Below are 13,798 nucleotides of genomic sequence, written 5' to 3'. Positions count from 1 at the left end.
AGAAATCAAATAGTCACAGTATACTTGGATTCTTATAGATTAAGTAAATTGAAAATTAAGAAAAAGAAGACATGAGAACCTTTGCAAATAAGTTTTAAATAATAAACATGTTGAAACATGTATCCTTTAATTTTGACAAACGATTACTGTTACTGGTGTTTTAACCTCAAGATTTAGAATATGATAACCAGGTGCTCTATATCTCACTATGGGTGGCTATATCTCTAATCATTTCACTCTGGATATTTTTATGATAATGTCTCCTAGTTTCTCAGGCTCTCCCGAATTACAAACCCTATTCGCAGTTCCTACCATAGGTAGAAAATTGAAGCCACAAATCACCATGCCCAGCTCAAACTTTTCTTTAATTCAAGTACAAATATTTCCAAAAAAGTGACCAGGAAATGAAGGCTTTCTTAATATAGTATGTGCTTCTTGAAAATACAGTAATTATTTGTTACCTGGAAAAATATGTTTAGAACTATAAGAAAATCAATTTATTTAAATTCACTAACCATATAAAAATTAAGAAAATAATTTTAAATATTCACATGTTAAGTATTTTAAAAGCAACATATATGTGTCTGAATAATTCACATGTGTAAAAATCATGCAAAATTAAATTAACTAACCCTACACCTCTGAAAAAAGAATTATCCTAAAGAAACAAGAAAATGAGTAATTAAGATCAAAATTTGAAATATAGAAAATAAAATGAAGTGTACTCTTTAGTTGACTTAAGTAACTGTAATCCCTTTTTACATCAATTTTATAATAAAAAATGCGTGAACAAAGAAAGCAAAAGTACATTTGATCAATAGCAACAACAAAAGCATCAGTAATTTTTTCAGTGTACAAAAAAATCGATGGAGGGGATAACAATGTTCCTTCCAAAGGAAATGTACTCATTACATTATTTATGTAACTGTAACCCCTGTGTACATTACCTTTACAATAAAATTATACCGAAATTAAAATAAAACAAATATTATAGCAATTAAGAATTCTTAGAAGCCATTAGTTAAAAACTTTATAAAAAACTGCCCCAAGTACCCAAGGAATATACTTTGATGATACCATTGAAATACTTAAACTTCAGCAGAAAAGCAAAATGTTTAAAAACTGTTTAGAAGAGTTTGAAATTTGGTATTGATTTTCCTCCAGCACTGTTCTTTCTGTTAAGGATCGTTTTTGCTATTCGGGGTCTTTTATTGTTCCATGTGAATTTTTGGATTGCCTTTTCTATTTCCTTGAAGAATAAGGTTGGAATATTGATAAGTATCACATTCAATTTGTAGATAGCGTTGGGAAGTATTGCCATTTTCACGATGTTGATCTTTCCAATCTAGGAACATGGCAGTTTTTGCCACTTTCTAAATCTGTTTTGATTTTCTTTTCCAGGTATTTAAAGTTTTCATCATAGAGGTCCTTCTCGCCTTTGGTTAAGTTAATTCTTAGGTATTTTTATTTATGGGGCTATTACGAATGGAGATGCTTTCCTAATTTCAGACAAAATTTTCTCAATGTTGGCATACAGAAAAGCCATTGATTTTTGATGGTTAATTTCCTACCCTGCTACTTTGCCCAAGTTTTGAGTCACCTTGAGAAACTTGGGAGTGGAGTCTTTAAATACAAGGTCATGTCATCTGCAAAGAGGGAGAGTTTTACTTTTTCTTTCCCTATTTGAATCCCCTTTATGTTTGCATCTTGTCTTATTGCTGTAGATAGGCATTCTAATACTAGATTGAAGAGCAATAGAGAGAGTGGGCATCCTTGTCTCGTTCCTGAGTTTATCGGAAATAGCTTTAGTTTTTCACCATTGAGTATAATGCTTTCTGTAGTTTCTTTCCATCTACTGGATTGGGGTTTATCTTGATGCTCTTTTTCAAGGAGTGTCAGATCTCATTAAATTGTTGGTTTCAGATCTCTCCAATTTTTTGATGTAGGAACTCAGATCTATAAATTTGTCTCTTAATCATGCCTTTGCTGTGTCCCAGAGGAGCAGATAATCTCTGTGACAATTTTTGTTGAATATCATGAACATTTGAACTTCGTTTCTCAGCTCTTCCATGACCCACTGAGGTTTCAAAAGTGTGTTTTTCAACCTCCATGTATTACTGGATTTTCTTTGGTGACTTTTTGTGTTGAGATCTAATTTTATTCCCTTTTGGTCTGAGACAATGCAAGATATGAATTCAATGTTTCTGAATTTTGACAAGTTTGTTTGTGACCTAAAATGTGGTGTATTTTGGAAAATGTTCCATGTGCTGCTGAGTAAAAAGTGTACTCTGATGCTGCTGGATGAATATTCGCAAGATGTCTGCTAATCAGTTGATGTATGCTCTTGTTTAGATCGGCGGTTTCTATGTTGAGTTTTTGTCGAGTTGATTTATTTAGTGGGGATAGTGGTGTGTTAAAGTCCCCAACAATTAATTTCTTTGCATCTATGTGAGATTTAAAGTAGTATTTCTTGGATAAATTTGGGTGCACTATTGTTTGGCAAATATTTAGAATTTTAATATGCTCCTGTAGGAGAGATCCCTTAATTAGTGTATAGTAACCTTCTTTATCTCTTCTCAATAATTTTAATTTGAAGTCTTTTTATCTGATATTAGGATTGCAACTCATGCCTGTTCATGGGGTCCGTTTGCTTGGTAGATTTTGTTCCAGCCTTTCACTTTCAAAATGTGTTTTTTTGGGGGGCAAGTTGTGATTCCTGAAGGTAGCAGATAGAACATTCTTGCATTTTAAACACACTAGACAGTCTATGTCGCTTAATTGGAGAGTTACATCCATTAATATTGAGAGATAGGACTGAAAGGTATTTGAGTGTTCCTGCCATTTTATCCACCTTCTTGGGAGCTACGCCTACTGGGTTCTTCCTATGGTACTTGGATTAGGTTTGCGTGTGGTTTCTTGGCCTTTATTGTGGTCTTGTTGGTTTTCTATGTGTAGGACATCTTTATGTATCTTTTGTAGAGCTGATTTGGTGGAGATATATTGTTTGTTTTTCTTTACTATGGAAGATTTTTATTTTACTTTCAGTTATGAAGGAGAGTTTAGCTGGGTACACTATTCTTGGTTGATAGTTGTTTGTCTTTAGGGCATGGCATACATCATTCAAGGCTCTTCTTGCTTTAATTGTCTCTGTTGAGAAATCTGTGGTGATTCTAATTGGTTTTCCTTTATAGGTGACTGATCTTTTCTCCTTCACAGCTTTAAGGATCTTTTCCTTGGTCTGAATTGATCCTGTGTGGATTATAATGTGACGATGGGATGTCGTGTTCTTGTCTGGTCTATTTGGAATTCTAAAAGCTTCATGTATCTGAATATGCCTATCTTCTTGCGTGTTGGGAAGTTCTCTGTTGGGATCCTCTTAAACAAATATTCTAGACCATTAATTTCTGTCTCTATGTGCTCCTATACACCCATTTCCCTCAGATAAGGCCTTCTGATTGTGTCTTCCAAGTGTTGAATAGATCTATCATATTTCTTGAATTTGTCTTTGATAGTTGTATGTTCTTTCTCTATAATGCCTAGGCTGTCTTCAATGCCGGAGATTCAATCTTCTGTATGGCCTAACCTACTGTCAAGACTTTCTACTTTTTTTTCATTTCTTTTCCTTCTAATTGGTCAGCTTTTATGGCTTCAAATTCTTTGTTGGAGCTTTGTTTTAGATCTTGTATGAAATTCTTTACTTCCTTAATTTGGTGTTCAGTGATTATTCCCAAAGCACTTAGTTGATGGGTTATGGTTTCCTTGGACTCCCATTCCTTCTATTGGGCTCCATTCAGCATTCCCTTTGTGGGCTCCCTGACTCCTTTCAGGTGTCTGTTTATTGATTCCATGAATGCCTCTATTGATCGTTGTCTATGTTCATCCTGCTCTTGCAATTCTTGTATTACTCTTTGATTAGATTTCTCACGTTCATGCAACTTTTGTAGTTCTCTTTGACTGATCTCAGCCTGCTCACACAATACTTTCATTTCTCTTTGAGTGTTCCCATCTTGCTCACACAATTCCAGTATCAATCTTTGAGTAGATTCCTGAAGCCCATGAGCTTCCTGTTTTGATCTTTGGTTTGCCTCCTCTCTCTCCCTATCACGCTCACACTGAGTCCTTTGCAGGGTTTCAATCTTTTCATTCACCATGTTTACAGGAGTGTTTGTAGAGCTTTTTGGGAACTCTCTTCTGGATTATTCATTATCTGTTCTGTCACCTGATTATCTTGAGTGGGCATTGAGATACCCGGACTTGCCATTTTCCTTGTGTTTTTCTTGCTTTTTCTTCCCATTTGGGATGAAAGTAATGCCAGTTTTGTGCTAGAACACCATTTTAAGGCAAGCATCAACCAAAGTCCTGTAATTGCATAGTCAAAAGTCTGCAGATACAATCTAGTTCAAGAGATACAGTCTATTCAACATTAAACAACTATGTATTAAGGGGCCAAGAATAGCAAAGAAGAAGTTGACAAACCAGAAATTATTATGTTTAGGGAGAAAGGTGGGGAAAAATAGGTTTAGAGGGATGTGGAAAGGTAAAAGGAGAGTGAAATTAACCAAGTCCTAATCTCACAGAGGGAAATGGATTGGGAAGAATGATAGGAAAGAGAGAAAAAAAATTTAAAAAGAGACAAAAAAATGAAAAGACAAATATTTAAATGTAAAAAGTGAAACTCTTAAAAGTAATGAAAATTTAAAGAAGTAATATTGAGATATGAACGAGGATAGGATGAGAGGAGGGGAGGGATAGAGAGGAGACCTGAAAAACTAAAAAATAAAAATACTTCCAATATTCTATAGGTGTAAATAAATAATACTGCTATTAAGGAATTTAATCCTAACAGGTTTTGAATTGAGTAATACATTTTTGGATTAAGTATGTACACAATGGGGGATAAAGGCTTATAATCAATGACAGGTATATATGAGGATGAACAGAACAACAAATAATTCAAGCAGATCAGCACGGGAGTTTTTACCCTCTCCGTTTCCAACCTGGGCCGGTTCACCCCTCCTTAGGCAACCTGGTGTTCCCCCGCTCCCAGGAGGGCACCATATTGATGCCAAACTTAGTGCACACACCCACTTGGCATAACGCACTGCAGCCCAGAACTCCTGGACTCAAGCGTTCCTCCGGGCTCAGCCTTCTGAGTAGCTGGGATTACAGGTGCGCACCACCACGCCCGGCAAATAATTCATGCAAAAACAACAAAAGATGACAAAGTAAAAAGAATGACAAAGAAGGAACAAAAAAGACCAAAACGTCAGTAGGTACTTTTTAAAAAAAAACCACACACACACATTTTCACCTAAAATAACAGTTATAAGAGTAAGAAAAAAAGATTAAAGAAACAAAAGGCAAAATTAGGAACAACTCAACACATACATTCAAAAGAAACAAAACAACCAAAGAGAACAAAAATTATCTCAGTACTCAAGAACCTGCAGGAAATGCAAAGATTTTTTTAAAAAAATAGCTATGATAAGCTTCTGAAAATCCTGACTACATGGGAGTCTACTGTTGTGAGGATAGTGGTTAAAGCTCAGACTGGTCAGAATGATCTGTTCACAATGCCGGGCACCTATTATTCTAAATTCCAGGAAGAATAACATGAAGTAGACTGAGCCCACGATCATACACAAGTAGGAAGCGAGATTCTTTCTGAAAGTTAATCAGGATAATTTAGGGTTGGGGGCATGCCCAAGTGGTAAGAACATCCATTTACGAGACACAAGACACTCAATTCAAATTCTAATATTATGGGTATTAAAGAAAAAAAGCTATGACTTTAAATAATGGGAATAATTGCAAGATTTGAATATTTGAGTGGAGAAAAATCCATGAGAGATAGTTTACCCATGTTGCAATGTTTTCTACTTAAGTGATAATATTATGTGGTACTCCAGACATAACAGAGTTACCTTGCAAATGAGCATGGATGTGCATTTGGGTGAAGGAAATACTCTTCAAAAGTGTAAATTAAATACTTTTTCGGAGTAGATTTTAGTTCTTGAACTAAGAGCCTGGGTGATATCTCTGAGTCTTTTCTCTCAAGGCTATCACTCTACTACTTTGAGCCACAGTTCCAATTCTGATTTTCTTTTGGTTGTTTGGAGATAAGAGGTTCATGGACTTTCCTGCCCAGGATAGCTTCAAACCATGATCGTCAGATCTCAGCCTCCTGATTAGCCAGGATTCCACGCCTGAGTCGTCCATGTTTTTAATAATTTAGTAAATTCTACATTTACGGAAGTTATAATTTATCATTATAACCTTTATATGTGTGTATATTTATATCAATGCATACATATAGAAATATTTTAACATATTTTTGTATCTACAGTACATTTATGAAATCATCATTCATTATAAAATAACATGGAAACAAGTTTAATGAGGAGCAAAGAAAAGGGAATTGTCACGTTTCTTGTTGAATGAAATATGAATTGTGAGAATCAGTTTCAGAAAACAATTTAACAAAATGGGTAATGGCTTTAATTCCAATCCCTTTATTTGCCCATATTGTACATCCTCACACATGAGTGTCAAAGTCAAACCACATTTTTTGCCTTTGTATTTAAATCACATGTTATAATTTAGTGGATAGGTGTGAAGTAATCAAATAAAGATTAAAATAATAGTAAGTGAGGCTATGAGTTAGAGCTGAAAATTATTTTAAATATGATAATAGCTAATTAATTCCATATCTCTTACTTTTACTCTATTATCATATCCCTCATTCCCACATTAGGAATGTACATAGAAGGTTCTTACTAAATCATGTGTAAAATTATGAAAAAATGTATTAAAAGAATATGGGCACATCAGGGCTGTGAAAGTGGCTCAGTAGTAGAGCTCTTGCCTTGCATGCATTAGGCCCTGGGTTTGATTCCTCAGCACCACATAAGCAAAAAGAAGAAACTGGATGTGGCTCTGTGGTTCCAGTGGTAGATCATTAGCCTTGAGCAGAAAAGCTGAGGTACATAGCCCAGGCCCAGAGTTCAGGCCCCTTGACTGGACAATAAAAACAACAACAAAGAATATGGGCACAGTGTGGTTTTAGCTGATTGAGAACTGTAGGGGGTAGTGTGTTTTTGAGGTCTTGAAAAACATTGTGATGGAGATGATGGAAGGAATGTGCTTATTCTGGAAAATTGGCTAGAGGATTGCTCCCAGAAAAATAGTGGTGAATTCTTCCAAAAGGTTACGGTAAAATCACTCTCACAATCATGTTCTCTACTGCACTATTAACCGTAGAGAACTTATGGAAACAGCCCAGAAACCCTTTAGCGGAGGGATGATTGGAGAAAATGTTGCACATATACACAATTGGATTGCACCCATCCATTATAAAGACTGTTACAGCAGTTGCAAAGAAATGGATAGATCTAAAATTATGTTAAATAAACGAGGTCAGAGCCAGACACACAAAGGACGCTTATTTGGAAGCCAGAATTTTATGCAAGTTAAACAACAATATTAATCAAAGCATGATATTTGCAGAGGAGTATTTGAAAGGTGTAATTTCTTATAAAATTGAACTTTTAATCCAACAAAATGAATACCAGGAAAATATCACTTGGAAAATGTGAGAAGTCAAAGGGAAGGAATAAAGGGACTTCTGGAAGTAGAGAGTGAAGCCATAATATTCAATGCAGATAGTATGAAACTAGAAAAAATGAAAGTGGGGTGAGGTTTGGAAGGATGTGAGAAAGTTATGTAAAGATCCATTGTTCTTATAAACTGATTCGTTGAATGGAAAACCTTTTGTAAAACTATTTAATAAAAATATAATTAAAAACAATGGAGACATCTGATCTTAAACCATGAGTCAATATGATAATTTACTTCTCAGAAATTTTCTTTGCAGGTATTATCCTCATAATGACAAAAAAGTGAACAACGCAATGAATGTCAATACATCTCTTTTTGTATCCTAAATAGACACAATATAAAAATCACAGTAAAAATATTAGAATATATCACATGATAAAATAACAGGTACAAAGTATCAAACTCTGATTGTTTTTCCAAGTGCTTTACCTTTGGTATCTAATTTAATCCTTACAATAATCCCATAAAGTGGAACTACTTCTATTTTTAATTCTAAGATGATGATATTTAAGTCTTCAGAGTTGGAATTACTAGTACAACTTTGCACACATAGTAAGTGTTAGCCTGCGGTCCATTCCCACCATATCAAATAACCTCATTCTATTTTATAACTAAATACCAGCACTCAGGCTACTAATTCTAGGAAAATTTCCCAAAATTATTGTGCACACTCTAATAATATTTCACTTCATCTTTCTTAGAAAATAGGTAATTAAGCCGGACACCAGTGGCTCATACCTATAATGCTAGCTACTCAGGAGGCTGAGATCTGAGGATTGAAGTTCAAAGCCGGCTCGGGCAGCACAGACTGTGAGACTCTTATCTCTAATAAACCACTAGTAAGCTGGAAGTGGCACTGTGGTCCAAGTGGTAGAGTGCTCGCCTTGAGTGGAAGAGTGCAGGGACAGTACCCAAGCCGAGAGTTCAAACCCCATGAAAAACCACAACAAAAAAAAAGAAAATAAGTAACTGTAATACGAAAATTCCAAGTTCATAATCAATTTGTACCTCTCTGGTGAAAGGAACTGCTAAACTATAACATTCTTGGTTTCTAGCTCAAAATAGTAGAAATCATATTTTATTCCTTCACTCAACACTGTACTGCCTGGGGACCCCATCTCTTACCCCATTCTTACTGAAAGAATGACCTGCCCAATTCCTGATGGAAACAGACTGCAGGTCTTTTGGAGCAATCGTTTCCACATTGTAGCTCACCTAAATTGTTTACCATTAGAAGTATTTTCATTGTTTTTTATACCCAACATTTTGAGAGAAATGTACTACTTTAAAATGTTATTAAAATAAGACTGATATAAAAATCACTTTTGACCCCAGATAAATATTTTACCCTTCATATACCCAAAAATGCAGTCTGACCTATCATTAATGTTAGGAACGAGAGGGTAAAAATCATAGACACCAAGACCTAAGTATGAATTTAAGACTCTCCAACTTGTGAATACAATTGCTTTAAAAAGACAATACTACTGCATTTTTAAATTCCCTATGATCATGATAATGATTCCCTATGATAATGATAATGATAAACTATTAACACTTAAAAATAACTCATTTTCTTGGGAGTAGGACACAAAACAAAAGGTTAATCCTAATCATTTTAAAAGAACTTTATTTATACTAAAAGTTCACTCATAACTAAAGAGAGTCTAAAACTAACTGAAGTACAGAGACACAAAGGAAATAATTTAAGTGCATCATGTACATCCAATGGACTGTTAATAGAAAACAAAGTTATACTAATAATTAGCTTACAAAATTCACTTACGTTCTTTCATTCTATTCCATTTACTTTCATAAAAACTGGGTTTTCATAAAATGATGCATAAAAAAGCCTATATACCCACTTACATTTACAGATCTTAACAATTTTTATTTCAGAAATTTTATCTCTATAGTCAATGAACTGAAATAAAACTAAAATATTCAAAGGATTTTCAGAAATTGCAAGACTTGCTCTGGGATGTTATGTAAGCCTTATTTGTTAAAATTGCCATAGTTACTCCCACAAAAGAGCCATTAGTAAAGATCCTTGTGCATGTACAAAACACTTTCAAATACGTCCACAATCTGGACATGACACATGCTTTTAGTTTGTTCATTTTTTAAAGGAATATCTAACAAGCATATCCACAATACTTACTTTCAATCAATAAGATGGGATATTCAAACGTAATATGGGTTTGATTATCTCTTAGTGAGAATAGATATGATCTTGCAAAGAAAGTGATTTTCAACAGAAATCCAGAAAGAGTTTATCCAATTTGTGTTTTACAGGAATAACGAGAGAGTAATATCTGTTTGGTAAAGTCGGTCCAAATCACTCCATGAGTGTATCTTAAAAGTATAACCAATTTAAGAGGTCAAATATATATTTTGTACTGACAATGATTTTACAGCAATAACTTACTACCTAATTATGTCTGTATCTTCTTACCTAACATACAATAAGAGCTGAAAGCAGTCTCTTTATCTAACTTAATGTTGTAAATGCTTTGATTATGATGACGTTATTATTAGACAAATAATATGTACAGACGGGTGGTTCCACTGAAATGACATGACAGAAGACTGATAAAAACATTGCAACACAGTTAGCTCTTTTCAGCCTCACCCTGTCCACATTGGCAAGCAACATTGCAACAGCACACGCACACATATACACATACACACATGTTCGCACATGTATACACACACATACATGCATGCTAAATTCAGGGTTTATTGTACAAAAAAGTTCAAATAAAATATTAGTGATTAGGACAAATGATAATATGCCTTATTACAAAATAATACATAAACCATTACCACGCATGTTACATTTTATCTGCCTCTCCACATGTGAACACTTAATTTATTTTTAATTAATTAATTGCCTTATTAATTAATTCGTTTGTTTGGTGCAAATACTAGGGCTTGAACTCAGGACCTGGCTTTGTCCCAGTATTTATTTTTTGTTTCAGTTTTCTCAAGGCTAGCATTTTACTGCTTGTACCACAGCTCCATTTCTAGCTTTTGCTGGTTACCTTCAAATCAGAATCTAATGGACTTTTTATTCCTTGGTCTGCTTTCAAACCACAATCCACACATTTCATCTTTCTGATTAACTACTACTAAAGAAATAAGCCATGAGTGTGGCTTCTACTTTTTCCTCTATAGGTATCTAATGCACATACTTAGATATTAATTTAAAAATGAGAGTATAGAAGCAAGGTGTACAGTGATGATACTGTCCTGTCAGAAATACAAGTTAGTAATGTAAATTTATTCTTAAGACCATACACAAAAAATACCATGATATAGTGTATGAGAACTCACTATTGAACATATGAGCGTTAAGAATTTTCTAATAGATCCATTATATATTGGTACCCAACATTAGAAAAATGCATGAGGCATTAGTAAAATAGAAGTCCTTTGCATGACTACATACATTCCTTGTTTTTTTAAAAGACATTTGCTTTCATCTAAAAAGTAGGCTTGTCTATAGTCTTCATGTGATGTTGATGATTGAAAGTGAGGAGGTCAAAATGTATTAGCAGTCCTTAACTATCAATTCACATTTTTTTCTTGGAGAATATAATGATCAAATCAGTAGTTCAGAATCAGCAAGCAATAGTTCAGAATCATGCTTCCAGTGCAAGTGGATCATGAGTAAGAAATCCTCAATGCCAATTTCCACAAAGTTTTGTCACAGATACCATCTCCCTGACTTCTCTAGCTGCTTTACTACCCTCCTATTCCTTCATTGTACAGGAAAAGCGTGATTCAACTGATTTCAGTCAGATCTGTTACTAGAATTATCAAGGATTTAGTTGATTTTCTGTAATTTGATCAAAGTTATGTCTCTTTATGTAGGCTACTAAAAATGTATTTACTAACTTCAAGTAATTACATGAATTCTATTTCCATCTTTTTTAAAAAATAAAATTTTGTTTGCTCTATAAATTGATCAGAGGCATAGATTTTGAGGCTAGCTAGGTCACTGCACATCTGTCTCTCTCTCTCTCCATTTCTTGGTTCTCATGGATAATATGATTGTTCCATAATTATCCTAATTTATTTTGCTTTTATATTTTTGGTTGCATCATTTCACTTTTTGCTTTGCCATTTCCCAAATCATTTATATAGAAGGCATTAGATCCTATTTTCTCATTCCTAGAATAAGTTGCACATGAAGACATCACTGGTCCTCATATTCAGTGTGTATGTTTGAATACAGAGGAACATCTTTCCTCTGCTCTCCATAAATTCCCTACTCTCCAGTTAGAATAATTTCGAATAGTAAAATTGGAAAAAGAGAAAACAAATAATGGTGAATAAACAGATGCAGAAAATTCAACGAATATTTCTGACCAGTTCAAACAATATGAACTATTAGGGAAATACATGGACACCTCATTCCCACTGGCACTCAAAGTCTCTGGTTAGAAAATTCTTAGGAATATGAGGAACAACATGAAAAAGTAAGGAATGGTATCAACTGCAAGAAAAAAATGGGGAAGGATCCAAGCAAGTTTCTTCATTGGGCTGCCAAAAATATTCGGCTTACTACAGTGCGGAGACTTATTCCCAAAAGGCCACTCATGTGAATAGTAGGGATGACGATGAGTGTACCCCTGTTCATCGAGAAGCCTACAGTGGACACTTAGGCATTGTCAGTGAGTTGGTGTTTCAAGTGGCACATGCAATAACTGTAGATGACTGGACACCCCTGCATAGTGCATATACGTGGAATAATACCAGAGTGGCTTCTTTCCTACTTCATCATGATACAGATACCAATGCCCAAACTAAAGGCCTCTTGACACCCTGACATCTTGCTGCTGAGAATTGAGATAGCAAAGATACACTGGATCTCCTTCTTTTGAACCATTATATAAAACCAGGCCTGAAGAACAACATAGAAAAAACTGCATTTGATATTGCCAAAAGGATAAGTTTGTATCATTACCTCTATGAAGTTTTGGAAGGCTGCACAAATTGTTCACCTAAGTCCTAAGAGCAATATCTTTTTTTATTTTTTGGTCGGTCATGGGGCTTGAACCCTGGGCCTGGGAGCTATCCCTATGCTTTTCAGCTCAAGATGAGTGCTCTACCACTTGAGCCAGAGCTCCACTTCCAGTTTTCTAGTGGATTATTGGAGATAAGAGTACCACAGACTTTCCTTCCCAGGCTGGCTTTGAACCATGATCCTCGGATCTCAGCCTCCTGTGTAGCTAAGGTTTATAGGCATGAGCCACCAGTGCCTGGCAACACCAATATTTTACTGTAAAAATTCATGGATTCCGCAGAATTCTTCCAAGTGAATTGCCTGCATTGGATGTCAAAATGTATTCAATAGTTTTTGTATACATGTACAATGATTTCTTCAGGGTTTGTGATTTTTTAATCAGAAATAATTTTAACTTACCTGTTGAAATGAGTAGTACAGAAGATAAAATATTTCTGGTGCTTGCATGAAAATGTATATTTTAAAATATTCTATATTCTATGTTTGCATAATGTTCATAATTTATTTTATTTTCTCCTAGATATACTTTGAATTCTACATTATTTTATAATATATAGGTTCATTAACATGTCCTTTCCGATTGCATTCCATATAGATACAGTTTTATTCCTTTTTTCTAGGTCTTAATATTATTTTTCTTTGGGATAAAATGACAATGTTGTCTAATTTGAAAATTTTTGTAAAGTTTATATTATGTAAACGCCTATCTGAGGTGAAGTTTTAATACACTGATGTCAAACTAAATTTAATTATATGAATTGTGTGTATTGTTATACTTGTAATTTTGTAATCAACTTTTTAATAACTATTTTTCATTTCTTGCTTCTGAAGAATGAAAAATATGGAATACTTCTCAAATTTTCATATTATCCTTGTGCAAGTGCCATGTTAATATCTGTATTGTAATTTGAGTATACATGCTGCTGAAGCATGTAGTATCCTCTAAATTATGTAGTTAATGAAGCAATCTTTATACAGGCTTATACCTATGGGTGCCTACTTGTAACAAGGAAACCTTATTGTTCCTAACAATGCTATTGGTCTTATTTCCCTAAAATTCTGTGAATAGTGGAAAAAATTATATTGATCAGTTGATTACTCACATTTGCAAATTTTTTTGTGAATGACTATCTTAAGTCTTTTGATTTG

At 34.3% G+C, this 13,798-nt stretch overlaps 1 pseudogene; it reads right to left on the bottom strand.

The window, feature by feature from the left end:
* Nucleotides 1–13,484: 13,484 nt before the first annotated feature.
* On the bottom strand, nucleotides 13,485–13,581 carry LOC122124834 (annotated as a pseudogene).
* Between the last annotated feature and the right edge of the window lie 217 nt (nucleotides 13,582–13,798).

The sequence above is a fragment of the Dipodomys spectabilis genome, unplaced genomic scaffold (assembly GCF_019054845.1).
Source record: "Dipodomys spectabilis isolate Male_0828 unplaced genomic scaffold, ASM1905484v1 ptg000008l, whole genome shotgun sequence".
Taxonomy (NCBI): Eukaryota; Metazoa; Chordata; class Mammalia; order Rodentia; family Heteromyidae; genus Dipodomys; species Dipodomys spectabilis.
The sequence above is the reverse complement of the archived record's forward strand: the minus strand, read 5'-3'. Positions and strand labels throughout refer to the sequence as shown.